This window comes from Acipenser ruthenus, chromosome 1 (genome assembly GCF_902713425.1).
Source record: "Acipenser ruthenus chromosome 1, fAciRut3.2 maternal haplotype, whole genome shotgun sequence".
Taxonomy (NCBI): domain Eukaryota; kingdom Metazoa; phylum Chordata; class Actinopteri; order Acipenseriformes; family Acipenseridae; genus Acipenser; species Acipenser ruthenus.
Window position 1 is genome coordinate 118438120 of NC_081189.1, and position 14639 is coordinate 118452758.

General features: G+C 42.7%; 1 pseudogene; it reads left to right on the plus strand.

Annotated features, from left to right (window-relative positions):
- The window catches only part of LOC117421123 (exocyst complex component 6B-like), a 186964-nt pseudogene that overhangs the window by 14422 nt on the left and 157903 nt on the right, over positions 1-14639 (plus strand).

The window sequence follows — 14639 nt, forward strand, 5'->3', positions numbered from 1 at the left end:
AATATACACTTTTTAAATACACGTGAAACACAGACCCGTTTATATCCCATGTACCAATCTATACACCAACATTTACACACGCAACATACACACAACACACAAATGCACACAGGGGCGGGGCACTTTGCCACACACCTTTACAGAGGTAGGCTGTGAACTGTGCATTATATGCAGAGTCACTTACAATTGGACACTGATTTAACATCTTATCCACATGATGGAGCACAAGGAGGTTAAGTGACTTGCTCAGGGTCACACAGTGAGGTGGGATTTGAAGCAGTGAACTTCTGGTTACAAGCCCTGGACTTTAACCACTGGACCACACTGCCTCCAGTAAGTCTGTTTCATGTGTTTTGTTTTAGTTTTACAGCACAATTGAAGATGGAATGATAGTATTACAGGAGGATTCTCTCCCATTCCATTCCAGTCCAGCAAGCACAACAGTCAGGTTATTTGGCCATGAACTGGCTGCTCCACTCGGAATCGCCTCAGGGGGGCGCCAAATAGAACCCAGGAATGTTTGATTTGCATATGAACTCTAACCCATAGCTTCCTTACAGCATAAAAAAACAAACAAGCAAGATACAGTGTTTGAATGTTTGATTTCTTTTGACACAATCGCAGTGCACGATAGAAAGGTAAACATCAGTATAATGGGGCAATTCAGCTGGGGAAATGTGACTGTAGAGTGGAATTAGCGTTCTGGGTTTTTGTGCTGGCCAGATAACACAATCATCTCTGTCACCAACCAGAGTCGATTTACTGTTGGTGATCAGGGATTCATTTGATCATTACCAACCCTCATCCTGACTGGAGAATTACACTGTTCATAATGACTGTGTCGCCTATACTTCTCAGTAAATAAATAAGGTACTGTCCACACCAACTGAATAACGCATGACCAACACGTGCTGAAGCCACGTGATGACTGTTCACTTCATTCACATCCCCGGCATCTTTATTCATTAAACATTACAACGTGGCCAAAGCTGCAAACCCGTATCCAGATCTTGTTATGGGATGGCAAGTGAAAGCTTAACGAAGAAATACATTTCTATAAGCTTCAGTTTTATAGGTTTCAGGATAAATAAAAAGCGCATGATGTGACTGAATCTGATTATCATCTGCAGAAACGTGTGCTGTTTTTAAGGTGCTGTTATTTAAGTGATGCACTAAAGTGCAGCATCTTGTTTTTAGGGATATCCTCAGGGGTATGGGGTAAGAGGGGGCTTGCTTTTTAATCAGCCAGGTGAGGGGTGTGTGTAAGTGAAGCCAGAATTTGAATCTGCATTGCCATTATAAACTTGGATAATTCTTCAGGACGGTTCCTTGAGTGGCATGACCTCGTGGTGTGGCAAGTGTCATACAGTCAGGGGTGCACAGATTTGCTTTGAGCAATTTGAAAGTTTAAAAACATCAGCACTTTCTATTTTTATATAAGCACTTTATATTTTTACGTTGCTTGTACGGTGTCTCTTTAATTTGGCACAGTTTGTAGCATCCAGAAACGGTCTCTACCAAACTGTACCAGATGCTATCTCTTATACAGTTAGGCACCCTGTCACCCAGTGTTAGTGTAACAGGACCTGCAGAGCTCTGTGACCCTGCTTTCATAGCTCCTTGTGGAGGGCTGCTTAGAGGTCAGTGGGATGAGCTTCTTAATCCCATCCCATTGCACTCCCTGCTCTACTGATCTACACAGATCCAAACACAATATCCTAGCTGCATCAGATGATCCCTTTTAAACAGTAAAATATACTGTGATTGTGTATTACAGCAATAACAACAGAACAAAGGAACAGTTCGTTCATAGGTAGACTGTGTGTGACCTCTTCAGATGATGCATTACCCAAGTTATTTAGTTGAATAACACATGGTGAGCAGTTTACACATGTTTGAACTTCTGGGATCAAGAGGAAAGAGTTTCCTTTATATCTTAACTATTTCAGGCCTGCATAGAGATACAGGAAACATAACACAAAATGCAGTCAAAACTGCCAGCAAACTAATCTTGTGTAATGATATTTCGTTTTAAGACACTGAAACTGTAAAATTGCAGTAAACTTCGCTTTGCTGCAAGTCACAAATGAATTTTCCTGAATGTACAGCGTTATGTACTCCGTGTGGCTGAATATTATGCAAGCGTGGAGAGTTCTAGCATTGACAACTGTTTTATATTAAACGTTACAAAAGGACTTTTGGAATCAATCTTGCATTCATCTTGACTGGAGAATTACACTGTTTAAAATGACTGTGTGGCTTACACTGCTTAGTAAATAAATAAGGGACAGACACAAAATTCACGGTTCAAAACAGTTCTTTATTTGCTGTTTCCCGGTTTGCATCCGGATAAATAATAATACTGGCTGTACACAACGATGTGTATTGCCAGCATATATACAAAGAATAACACACAACACAGACTTGGTCACTTCTCCTGATAGTGAGTGCTCTGAATGCAGGTGCGGTGCAAGGTAATTACAGTGACAGTGGTGAAGTGTAGTCCGGGCTCGATGCTGGCCTGTAGCGACAGCTCCCGGTTTGAGTTAGCCGTCTAACAATGACAAACACAGACAGTTAGTTTCCACAAACAAACAAAACACTTAACACTCACAATCTGCTTTTCACAGTCAGTTTCCTTTACTGGTGATTGGGGTGGTGGTGAGGGTCTTGCTTTTGGTGAATATCTGTTTTTGTATTTTGGAAGAATCTAACTGGATAATTGGGTTGGTTTGCATTCTGGAAACGCTGCTGAACGAGCCTTTCTGCTTAAACCGCCTTTGTTTTTCTCTCCCATGAGGGATGCGTCCAGATTCTCAGGCAACAGACATATAATGGAGGGGCCTGGAATTTCAGACTTTTGATGAATGTTTTGGAAATGATTGTAGTCTAGGTCATGGTGACCCACATATGTTCTTGCTTCAGATTTGTTGGGCTAATGAAGGTACAGCTTGTAACTGCACAGTGAAACGATTGTTATATAACTAGATCTAAGAAGTTTCCAGGCTACAGTACAACCTTCGTAAGTCAGCTGCGGAGTCAGATCTGTAAGACACCATGGCAAGCGCAGGACACTAACTCTAACTCTCCCCTTCTCTTCTTCAAAAGAATTCCATGAGATCTTTGAAGGGGTTCCAGCTAATAAAATGATTAATCTTACCTGTAAAGCAGGGTTTCTCACCCTGTGTCTGCTGGTTTCCATTCCAGCTGAGCTCTCAATTACTTAACCAGACCCTGAATTGAGCTGATCATTTGTTTAATTAGACATTTTTATTTGTTTTCAGCTTTTAAACAGTTGCAGAGTTCAATTTACTTATACAATATGTTATAGTTAACTTGAGATCTGCAACTGTTTAAGAGCTGTTTGGCACAAGCGATCGGGCAAAAAGGCATGACATCAGGCAGCCATTGAAATCGTGGTGCGACTGAGCACTTTTATTTAACAAAAATAAAGGAAAGCAAACTATTTTTAAACACATAATAACGACGTACAGTCACACTTTTGGTTCCTTTTGGCAGCAACCCACTGGAGCTCCTTCCTAAACCCCAGCCTCTACAGGACTGAACATACAGCCCAGGGCAGCCTTTTATACACACCTGCCTCATTTAAAACAATCTGAGTCATTCATTCATTGAACCTCCAATCATGGTCCGGAGTTTTCTCCATTCTGCCCACATTCTCACATTGAACTGTAAGGATTTTAAATCAAGGCCCAAACATAACCCTGTGCTTGGTTCAGTTAATACACACATCTAAACACAAACACTGTTGAACAATTATAAAATAAAGCTAATACTGTTATTGATGTTGTTGATGGTGTAATTCTGCACATTTACACTGTAGCATAAGGGAATAAAAACAAGTGCCGATACACAATAGGTTAACACAAAATAAATCACAAAAATGATACACCCGCACACGTGACCAACATAGTGAAGTGCAAGACAGGTAAGGACTATGGGTCTATTTCACTCTCTACACTGTGCACCAGACCTTTGTTAGGGTCACCCGAAGCACTCTGATTCACCGAGTAGCTTTTCAAAACAATTCGATACAGCTGAGGAGCTGATTCCTGGAGTGAAACATCTGAAATAAAAAACTAAATGAATGATTGAATGATTGAATGATGACCAGTTTATTGTTTTCAGACATTACCCGGCGCTGAAGACCTTGGAGTAGCTGGAACTCGTCTACCTTCCGCTGGCCAGCCAGTACTGATTCTGCAAGATTATGAGCGAGAACATCCACAAACTGCAATCTGAGATCAAGGACCTGTCCATGTCCCAACTCAAGGACTTCCTGGAGAGCATCCAAAAGCACTCGGACAAGATCGGCGAGACCGCCAGGAAAGTTATGAACCAGTGGAGGTCATTGATGAACCAGAGGATCCCATCAATGCTCGTTCCGGTTCCCAGTAGCTGATTTATCTCAGAACTTTGTGTGGTTGGTTCTTGAAGGATCCTTATGATCTTCCCTGCCTGTCCTTCGCGGCTCCCTGTCTGTGCCCGATACTCACTTGTCAGTGTTCAGTGTCACTGGAAATCCCACATACCCCCAGTGAAGATGACATGTACAGTACAGGACAAGGGCTCTCAAATTGGAAAGATAGCAGTTGTCAGTTGTGCTCTCCTATGGTCCAGAGCCACGGTGGATACAGTTTCTAGCATGCTGGTAACACCAAGCCACCGTGCAGCCTGCTTTGTTCTTCTCCCTGACCCCGAGACCTTTCCTCTCGTTGGCAACACACGGGGCCCTGACATTTCCAGCGGTTCAGCCAAAGTTGAAGGATAATTACTTGGAGGAGCAGCGGTGGGGATGGTATGCTTTGCAAGTTTTTTTTCATTCCCCTTCTGGTACAGATTTCAAGGCATGTGTTAAACTTCTGATGCTGATTAAACTGGAGGGCCCCAGGGAGAACTGGCACGAGCCCCGAAAAAGGCATCTGTGAAGGGGCTTGTAAAAAATAAAACTAAAATAATAAATAACCTTCATAATAGCTGCGCAGGGAGGAAATGTCTCCCCTTAATTTTAATTCCTTTATCTGCTATCCCGAGGAAATGTTTTTGCTGTGAGCTGGCCAGACCCCTGTTTTTTTTGTTTGTTTGTTTTAAATGTATTTATTTATTGTTTTTTCCTTTTATTTATTTATTTCTCACAGTTTCCAATGTCTTCCAATTTCTAGATTATTCCAACACAGTTTTGTAGCTGAAGGCACTAAAACTCCGAACCAAACTCTGTGCTGGCCAGCAGATCATTGCATAGATTGTTAACCCATTGTTAACCATTGGACCCAGAGAGTTTACTCAAAGATGCAAATGTGTGATGTCTAAAACACAGCAAAGGAATTGATTTTACTCCATAGTAAACATTTGATGTCCTGTTTTTGATTTTTGAAGTTGGAAGTCAAAAACACCAGAATTCTTTCTTGTATTGATAATTCAAAGGTTTTGTTACATTTCTGAAGTGTCATGAATTAGTGTACGTGCTCTCTTTTAAAATAAGCCTTAAGAATTTAGGAAAGTGGTTTGATCTGCTTGCCACAGTTCTTAAAGATCTAGGAGCTTCACATGTCATTTAAATTGCTTCATACATTTCCTAGTACTATTTCATGGCGTTTTGGATTCATTCTAAGTGGATCTTGTTTCTGTGAGATCCATTATTGAGCAGTTATCAATTCTCTCTAAAAAAACCTGCCTTTACCTGCTTTGAGCTCAGTTTGAGTTGACTGGAGGACCCAAAGTGCCAGGACTGAACAGCCATCCTCATTCCATTCAAATCATGTGGCAGCGTGACCTTTCAACTCTGCCAGCCCAGGTCCAGCTTGAGGCTGGTATTACACTTCCAGTAGCCTGGGAGTTCATTAGGGTTTTACATCCCTCACATGTTTGATGGCAGCTTAACTATGTAATTGTAAAAGTTATGAATGCAATCTTAACTAATAAAAACAGCTGACAGCTATTCTAAAAACATGGATAACAACATTAACTATGTGTTTAATAATTAAAATAATACTAATTAAAAAACAAACATGATTTATAAGTTAATATGTACAGTGGACACTCATGATCTAGAATTACAGTGGTGTCTTATAGTATAAGTGTCTTGTTGTTTTGCTGTTTACCAATGAAAGTACATAGTACGTTACTCTGAATCCTCCCCTGAAGGCGGTGCTATTCGCTGTGTGAAACTCAAAAGCACACATCATGAACGGAACAGGGTGTTAGTAAAGCTAAAGAAATGTCTTCGTCTGGTAGACAAATGTTATGACAAGTGTCTTTTTCAAAAGCGTTGTAAAAGACGCTTGTCGAAACACTTGTCTGCCAGGCTAGGACCTTTCTGTATTTCCTTTGTTTGCTGCGGCTCTTATACTCATGTGATTCTCCCAAGATTCCAACAAACAGGAAGTGGCACTGGCAAAGCATGGGAGCAAGCCAAGCATTGGGAATGTCACTTCATACAATTTTAATAATGTAATAAACTTGCTGAACTATCAGATATGTTAAAGAGGATTATCACTGCGAAAGGCAAAAAAAAAAAAAAAAAATTGGTTTAGTCCCCAGCAAAAACGGTTTTCAGATATTAAATAACTGTACTAAATCATTTCTGATTATCTGTGAAATTGTGTGTGAGCAGGTAATGACTCGTGGCCGCTCCAGCCGGAATATCCTAAGTTTAGAGTTTGCTTTGCACTGAACCGGGCTGGCTGCACAGCACTGCTTTTGGTTTGTGAGAGGGGGAAATTGAAGGAGACGGTCGTAAATGCAGGCTGGGATACCAGGGATCGCAGTTAGCAGATTAGAGTTAGCAAGACAGCCCATACTGCCCCATTTTATTGAAAAGGAAACAGTCGATTCTCGTTAAAACAGACTCGGGTTAGGCACATTTCCTGATGCTACACATTTTGCTACATGGTCCTGGCCAAATTTAGCAGCCACTTATTGTAAATTACTTCTTGTAATACTAATTCACTTTACACAAATTTCCTGTTAGTGAGAATTATTTTGGAGTCCTCCCAGGGAAGAAAAAATTCAATAGAACGAATTGCCCTTGTTCAAAAAGCTGAGTGCAAAGGCTATTGGGAGATGTATTAATTTGCATCCAGATTAGTGCCTCTGTACTGTTTTGGGACTGCTGATTTGAAGCATTTTGAGTCGCCAGTGCAAAAAATGTGGGTTAGCAAACAAAAGCAGCGGATAATGCTCCACTGTACAAGAAAAAGAAAGATATTCCTGCAGGTTTCAACATTCTCTCCAACACTTCGTCAACCACTCTGAAAAACTGGGGTGCAACAATACATAGCTTCACTAAATGCCTTCAGATCCATTTGGAAACATGCATGTGCATATTATTAAACTGTACATGGTAATATATGCATTGAGAACATTATTGTTTAAAAAGCCTTCTCATACTGCAGAAAACATGCATGCTAGTAATATAATATATTGGCGAGGCACCAAATCAAGCAAATGAATCAATCAAGTTTGTTTCTTTTGAAGCCAAGTTTTAATATTTTTTTACACCTTTAAAATGCACAGAGCAGATAGAATATAATTTTTACACCTCTCATTAAAGAGTAAGTAGCGGGGTTACGAATAAATATAACTTGTCCCCAGGTGTTGCTACAACTGTTTAAATAATGTCTGTCTGCATTGTGAACATCCTGACAAGTTTTTATTATTATTAATTTCTTAGCAGACGCCCTTATCCAGGGCGACTTACAATTGTTACAAGATATCACATTATTTTTACATACAATTACTCATTTACTGGAGCAATCTAGGTAAAGTACCATAGCTCAAGGGTACAGCAGCAGTGTCCCCCACCTGGGATTGAACCCACGACCCTCCGGTCAAGAGTCCAGAGCCCTAACCACTACTCCACACTGCTGCCCTAGTGTTTTTACACTTACTACTTTAAAGTCTGTTTCAAAGCTCTTTTCAAAATGGCCACTAGTTAGGGTGGTCAACCGGACATCACCAGACACAAACACACGCACACACAGACACACTCTCTCACACACACACTCACACAGACACAGACAGACACACACACATCCGCACTCTGAAAAAATGACACCAAAGTTTGGTGCTGCTTTCATTTGTTTGGTGTGCAAAGTAATCAAACATGCAAACTTTTGAACAAAAGTTATTGTATTTCTTGCTCTTATTACTTGTATTGTAACGCTTGAAATGTTTTTGCTTACGATTGTAAGTCGCCCTGGATAAGGGCGTCTGCTAAGAAATAAATAATAATAATAATAAAATAATAATATGAAAAAATGATTGCCCCCCCTAGTTAACTCAACCCAATTAAAGGGATAATTAGGGTCAGCTGTTTGAGTACTTTGGTTAACAACCAGGCCTGATTTGGGCCAGCCCTGCCCAATATAAATCTGTCTAACTTTGGCCCTTACCATGAGAGTGAAGTTGTCAGCACACAGGCTCTAGAGCAGGGGTGGGCAATCCTGGTCCTGGAGGGCCGGTGTCCCTCCTGGCTTTTGTTCCAACTGTGCTCTAAATTACTTAATTAGACCAATAATTGGTAATAATCAGTACAATTAAGTAATTTAGAGCACAGTTGGAACAAAAGCCAGGAGGGACACCGGCCCTCCAGGACCAGGATTGCCCACCCCTGCTCTAGAGGCACATCATGCCACAAACAAAAGAAATTCCTGAAGACCTCTGGAAAAAAGTTGTTGATGCCTCAGTCTGGAAAGGGTTACAAAGCCATTTCTAAAGTTCTGGGGCTCCACCGAACTACAGTCAGAGCCATATTATCCAAATGGAGAAAGTTTGGGACAGTAGTGAATCTTCCCAGGAGTGGCCGTCCTGCCAAAATCTCTCCAAGAGCAAGGCGTAAAATCGTCCAGGAAGTCACAAAGAACCCTAGAACAACATTCAGGGATCTGCAGGCCTCTCTCGCCTCAGCTAAGGTCAGTGTTCATGACTCCACCATCAGAAAGACACTGGGCAAAAATGGGATTCATGGCAGAGTAGCAAGGCAGAAACCATTGCTCACTAAGAAGAACATGAATGCTCGTCTCAAGTTTGCCAAAAAGCACCTGGATGATCTGGAACAATGTTCTATGGACAGATGAGTCAAAAGTGGAACTTTTTGGCCGACATGGGCCCCGTTATGTCTGGCGAAAACCAAACACTGCATTCCACAGTAAGAACCTCATACCAACGGTCAAGCATGGTGGTGGTAGTGTCATACTTTGGGGATGCTTTGCTGCATCAGGACCTGGATGCCTTGCCATCATTGAAGAAACCATGAATTCTGCTCTGTAACAGAGAATTCTACAGGAGAATGTCAGGCCATCCGTCCGTGAGCTGAAGCTGAAGCGCAGCAAGGTCATGCAGCAAGACAATGATCCGAAACACACAAGCAAGTCTACATCAGAATGGTTGAAGAACAAGAAATTTAAAGTTTTGGAATGGCCTAGTCAAAATCCAGACCTAAACCCCATTGAGATGTTGTGGCAGGACCTGAAACGAGCAGTTCATGCTCGAAAACCCACAAATGTCACTGAGTTGAAGCATTTCTGCATGGAGGAGTGGGCCAAAATTTCTCCACGGCGCTGTGAGAGACTAATTAATAACTACAGGAAGCGTTTGGTTGCAGTTATTGCTGCTAAAGGTGGCGTAACCAGTTATTGAGTCTAAGGGGGTGATTACTTTTTCACACGGGGGCATTGGGTGTAGCATAACTTTCTTTAATAAATAAATGAAATATGTATCAAATTTTTGTGTTATTTGTTCACTCAAGGTCCCTTTTATCTAATATTAGGTTTTGGTTGAAGATCTGATAATATTGTGTCAAAAATATGCAAAAATGCAGAAAATCAGATGGGGCAAATACTTTTTCACGGCACTGTGTGTATATATATATATATATATATATATACACAATATATATATATATATATATATATATATATATATATATATATATATATATATATATATATATATATATATATATATGGCCTGCCAGGAAATATAACTTGATACACACACACGGTAGGAGAACAGTTCGTGCCTTGCTTCATTGCTTCACAAGGACAAATACCTTCCATTTCAAAGAGCACATGCAGAACAAATGTATGCTGAGGTGAATCAAAGATGGTGGGGGTGGGGATGGTCAGACTCAAGTCCAAAATGTGATTTATTTATTGATGTGGTAGAGAAACACTATACTGTTTATAAAGGAGAGAGAAGTGGGATTCGGTGTTTGTTGGGATAATGACAGCTTGTGGCTCTGGAGTTTGTGTGTCATTGAGGGCACAGGGAAGGAAAATGCAAAATGTTTGTTTCTGGTCCAGCTGCACACAATTTGGAAACATTTGTGGTCTCCAGTTCCCAAGTAAAAAATAAATAAATACATAAATAAATAAAATTAAAAAATAGGATTTTAAAACATTCATTTATATTGGCATGAAAATATAAATAACAGGGTAGAAGAATGAACATTTGAGATTTGCCTTCTTGTCTTTCGATCAGGCTCACAAGACACTGAGGAGCAGGGAAACGTCATTAGGCCCAACAAAGTTGTCTTAAGTATCCGTATCTCCTCTTCCCTACTACACCCTGCGTCCCTGCGCGTCTCTGTCTGAAAAAACGCGTCTAGTTCCCTCCTGATCCCATTAATAATCCCCCTCTGGGAATGTATGTCCAAGACGGTGGAATAAAGTGGAGGCGCTGTCTATGAGTAAATATACACACACACACTGCCTGGCCACTTTATTAGGACCTGTCTAGCCAATTGGATCTGGCATCGCCCTGCATTAGACATGCAAAGTATGCTGTGATGTGGCATGTGATCTCTACAGCACTAGAAAGGTGCCGTAGGTTACTTCAGCATTGTTGTGGCTCAGGTTCACCTGCCTATGATGTACCCTAATGCCTGTGTTTACTTTAGAAATTAGATTGATTTACCCATCCACTATGACAGATTTGTGAATAAATGGTTGGGCCACCACCATCCCCGGATCTCAATCCAGTTGAGCATGCTTGAGATGAACATGAACAATGCAATCATCTTCATGATCCTCTGCGTGCCTCTCTGTGCCAGCTGAGTGAAATATGACTGCATGCATAAACATTCCCTGAGACCTCTTTCAGCACCTCGTGGAGTCCTTTTGGGTCAAGGCTGTGATCAGGGCAAATGTAATTAAAAACATAAGAATGTTTACAAACGAGAGGAGGCCATTCAGCCCATCTTGCTCGTTTGGTTGTTAGTAGCTTATTGATCCCAGAATCTCATCAAGCAGCTTCTTGAAGGATCCCAGGGCGTCAGCTTCAACAACATTACTGGGGAGTTGGTTCCAGACCCTCACAATTCTCTGTGTAAAAAAAGTGCCTACTATTTATATTAACTGGGTACAGGTCCTAATACTACCTCGTTTCCATGAACACGGATTGACAGCTGATCGGGGTTCTCCCCCATTCCTCCTGCACCCCCATTGATAGTCTACCCGAGTTGAGTGATAAGTGCAATGTGCTGGCGGTTAATGCTGGTTGGCTAAATTAACATGGAAATACAGTACAAGTGACTGGGCAATGTATATGTCATGCTTTAGGGAACCATATCTCAAGTTATGGAGAGTATTAGAATCTGGGGAGGTGCCTGTGTGTCTCTTTCAGTAGTGTTTTTTTTTTTTTTTTTACGTATTGATCTAATTTTGTATTTGCTGCATCATGGGAGATGTGTGTTCCTCACATACTTGTTCTCCCTGCTTCAGTTGATTTGCCTGGTAACGTATTCCATATGTCTGTTACCCTTTGTGTGAAATAGTTCTGTCACAATTCCCTGTGTGCTCATAATTAAGAGGATGTCCCCCTTTTTAACTGTTTGTCAGTTTTTTGGACCGTTCCACTACCTTAGAGATTGGTCTCTAGCACTGAGAATCTGACCCTTTCTACAGATTTTGGATCTTGTAAGACCACGTATCATCTTAGCCAAGAAAAATATAGTCATGCGTCACACATCTATTCTGGTGAATTCAGACAAGCCTCTCTTAAAGGGTAATCTTCCCCTTGCCTTTTATTATGCTTACAATCGAAAGTGGCTGCAGCTAACAGATCATTCCATTCACCTTACCTGTTTTGCACTTCCGGTGATTAACCAGGGCTCAAAGAAGCACATGTTACAGCTGCTGTTCCTTTGCTTATGGTGTAATAATGAGCTTACATTGGCTCTGTGCACACGGAGCTGTCCAATGAGGTCACCCCATGTCAAGTTTACAGTGGTGATGGCTTCTTTCTCACGCACTTATTTCAGAAAGAAAATATATATATTTTTTAATGTATTTCCTTCTCGTTTTTTTTTCTTCGCCTTTTTTTCCCCACATTCTTAAAAACCCAGAATCTCCTGAGAATGTGTCTGTTTATGTCCAGTCTGAGATTAGCTTTCACTTGACCTTCTCATCCAGGATTTTTTTTACATCATTGTACTGGAATCTCTACCTTTTACTTTGAAGCTATCTCTCCAGAGCTTTCTAAAAATAGAATGTCTACATAATACCAGACTAACTTGTATCAGTCCCTCCCTTAATGGCCTGGCCTCTTCCTTCTCCAGAGAAGGTTCAGATGACTTGGAAGGCAGAGGGTTGCTTGAGCTGCAGGTGAGGCTGTGGCCAGAGAGGGGGGTTCACTCGGTCACCAGTAAGCTCTCTGGAGGCCTGGTCGAGGAGCCTTGGAAGGGAAAGGTTTCTCTCTTGTCATTATGCCAGGATTTCTGTCTTTTTGGATTTGTGAATTCAGGTTTGTTACAGTGTGAAACCCAGCGATCACAAGCCAGATCTACATTGCTAATTTTTTCCCCCTGCATAGTATGTCAAATACAAATGGACAAAGGAGCCTTTTTATAGGGGGAGTGGGGAGGGTAAGGAAGGGGGTGGGAATGGAATGGGGAGTGGGGTTAGGGTATGGAATGGGGAGGAGTTAGGGTATGGAGTGGGAAGGGTATGGAATAGGGAGTGGAGTTAGGGTGGGGTGTGGTGAGGGTACGGAATGGAGACTGGGGAGGGGAATGGAATGAGTTATATTGCCATGTTTTGATGCCGAATCAAAGTTTTGAGATCATTGATGGGCTGAATGGCCTCCTTTTGTTTATACATTTTCTTTTGTTCCTGTGATCTTGTGTTCAAATCTAATCTACTCACTGCTGGCATATTAACTCAAGAATGAGGAATTTGGCACCCCCACATTGAGCAGAGACACAGCCCCCACATTGAGCAGAGACACGGCCCCCGCATTGAGCAGAGACACGGGCCCCACATTGAGCAGAGACACGGCCCCCACATTGAGCAGAGACACGACCCCCACATTGAGCAGAGACACGGCCCCCACATTGAGCAGAGACACGACCCCCACATTGAGCAGAGACACGACCCCCACATTGAGCAGAGACACGACCCCCACATTGAGCAGAGACACGACCCCCACATTGAGCAGAGACACGGCCCCCACGTTGAGCAGACACGGCCCCCACATTGAGCAGAGACACGACCCCCACATTGAGCAGAGACACGACCTCCACATTGAGCAGAGACACGACCTCCGCATTGAGCAGAGACACGACCCCCACATTGAGCAGAGACACGGCCCCCACATTGAGCAGAGACACGACCTCCACATTGAGCAGAGACACGACCCCCGCATTGAGCAGAGACACGACCTCCACATTGAGCAGAGACACGACCCCCACATTGAGCAGAGACACGACCCCCACATTGAGCAGAGACACGACCCCCACATTGAGCAGAGACACGACCCCCACATTGAACAGAGACACGACCTCCGCATTGAGCAGATACACAGCCTCCACATTGAGCAGAGACACGACCTCCACATTGAGCAGAGACACGACCTCCACATTGAGCAGAGACACGACCCCCATATTGAGCAGAGACACGACCTCCGCATTGAGCAGATACACAGCCCCCACATTGAGCAGAGACACGACCCCCACATTGAGCAGAGACACGGCCCCCACATTGAGCAGAGACACGGCCCCCACATTGAGCAGAGACACGGCCCCCACATTGAGCAGAGACATGGCCCCCACATTGAGCAGAGACACGGCCCCCACATTGAGCAGGGACACGGCCCCCACATTGAGCAGAGACACGACCCCCACATTGAGCAGAGACACAGCCCCCACATTGAGCAGAGACACGACCCCCACATTGAGCAGAGACATGACCCCCACATTGAGCAGAGACATGGCCCCACATTGAGCAGACACGGCCCCCACATTGGTCAGCAGTGTGGAGTAGTGGTTAGGGCTCTGGACTCGAGGGGGGTTGTGGGTTCAATCCCCAGTGGGGGACACTGCTGTTGTACCCTTGAGCAAGGTACTTTACCTAGATTGCTCCAGTAAAAACCCAACTGTATAAATGGGTAATTGTATGTAAAATAATGTGATATCTGCATAGTGTGAAATAATGTATAATGTGATATCTTGTAACAATTGTAAGTCGCCCTGGATAGGGGCGTCTGCTAAGAAATAAATAAATAAAAAATTGAGCAGAGACACTGCAGCACCCTGTCCCCCTCTGCTCCTTGCCTCCCCCCCCCCCCCCCCCAGTGCAGTACATGACCTCGCTTTGCCTGTAGCATGGAAACAGCTCTCC